Genomic DNA, 1,973 nt, shown 5'->3' on the forward strand with positions numbered 1-1,973 from the left:
GTGGATCTATTTGTCTACGGATGCATCAGAGAAGGAGCTCCTACGTCACATTTACAAGCTTCTTCAAAAGGCATTTCTTGGTCTGCTCCTGATTCACAACAAACTGAATGAAGAAATACTCGAGCTAATTGTCTTTATATGCTGTAGTTCTTCCATCAGAATGCACAAGAGTCTGTTAAAAACGATTTTCATTAGAGTGGGTTTTTAAATGCTATTATGTTTTAAAATGTGTTTCTTTTTGCAGATTTGTTGCAATTAACTTTTTTTGACTGTTTTCTTATTTTTGGAAAAGTTTTAGGAGTTTTTTTTGGTGAAGAAGTAAAGCTATCAAGAATAAAAAATGTGTGCCAAAGAGATATTTGGGCAGACACAATATATTTGTTTTAGTTGAAGATTCTTACAAATTTCATTAGAAGTAAAGCACTGATGAACGAGTTCTGGATGTTTGTGAAGCTTTAGGGATCATATCCGATCCATGCACGAACTTCGGTCCGTGGCCTAAAAAAGGTAAGGGATCAGTGGTCTGAAGCTAAAAAGTGACCAGAATTTTTTTTCTTAAAGCAATGATTCTTGCTTTCTTACTCCATTGTCATTTTTTGTGCTTATTTTAATATATTTTTGACTTATTACTAGGGGGACTGTTTTTACAGTGAAGTACTATCAATCAGTTAGAAACAAATATACTAAACCATTTATTAGATGTTTTTTGGGAAATTATTGAAAAGTTTCAAAAGATTAATAATTATTAAACATTCCAAAAGCAAATATTTTCCAAATACTTTTTTCTGTGATATGTTCAGCTTTTTATTCTTATTATGCTCTCTAGTTTACCTCAAAAATCTCTTACAAACTTACAATTATTACAGAACTCGGCGGCACGAGTTCTGACGAGGACCAGGGGGCGGGAACACATTACTCCAGTTTTAAAATCGCTGCATTGGCTCCCTGTGCGTTTCAGGATTGATTTTAAGATTCTTTTAATGGTTTATAAATGTTTTTATGGTCTTGGGCCTTCTTATTTAAGTGATCTTCTTTTAAAGTATGAACCCTCGCGGACCCTGAGGTCCTCCGGCACCGGCCTGCTAGTGGTTCCTAAGGTGAGGACCAAAACACATGATGAAGCTTCGTTCTCTCATTATGGTCCTCGCCTTTGGAACAGCCTGATGGAGAGTCTCAGAGCCGCAGAGACCATAGAGGTTTTTAAGAAGAGGCTCAAGACTCACCTTTTTAATGCTGCTTTTAGTTGATATATCTGCTCATTTATTAAATTAGTTTTTATTCATTTATTTTATTTATTCATTCATTTATCTTTCTTCTTTATTGATTTTATTTAATATTTTATGCATTTAATCTCAATTTCAATGTTATTTATTTATTTATTCTATATACATTCATTCATTCATTCATCTGCCAGACCGCTTCTTCCCTTTCGGGGTCGCGGGGGTGCCGGAGCCTATCCCGGCTACTGAAGGGCGAAGGCGGGGTACACCCTGGACAGGTCGCCAGTCCGTCTCAGGGCCTCAATCACACACATTCACTCTCACATTCATACCTAGGGGCAATTTAGAGTCACCAATGAACCTATGAAGCATGTTTTTGGACGGTGGGAGGAAGCCGGAGTCCCCGGTGAAAACCCACGCATGCACGGGGAGAACATGCAAACTCCACACAGAAAGGTCCCAGCCGGGATTCGAACCGGGGCCTTCTCGCTGTGAGGCAAGAGCGCTAACCACTTGCGCCACCGTGCAGCCCCTTCTATATACATTTTATGTATTTAATTTTATTATCTTACTATCATTTTACCCCCAGTGGGGATCTATCATACTTGATAGATCCCCATTTATTTAATTTATTGAATATGAATACTTACTTATTTTAAGCATTAATTGTGTGTGGGATCATGGGTGTATGTGTTATGGGGAGGGTGTGTGTGTGAAGGGTGGGTTGGGCTTTTACCGTGTATGTTTTGTTTT

The sequence above is a fragment of the Oryzias melastigma genome, linkage group LG9, assembly GCF_002922805.2.
Source record: "Oryzias melastigma strain HK-1 linkage group LG9, ASM292280v2, whole genome shotgun sequence".
Lineage (NCBI taxonomy): Eukaryota > Metazoa > Chordata > Actinopteri > Beloniformes > Adrianichthyidae > Oryzias > Oryzias melastigma.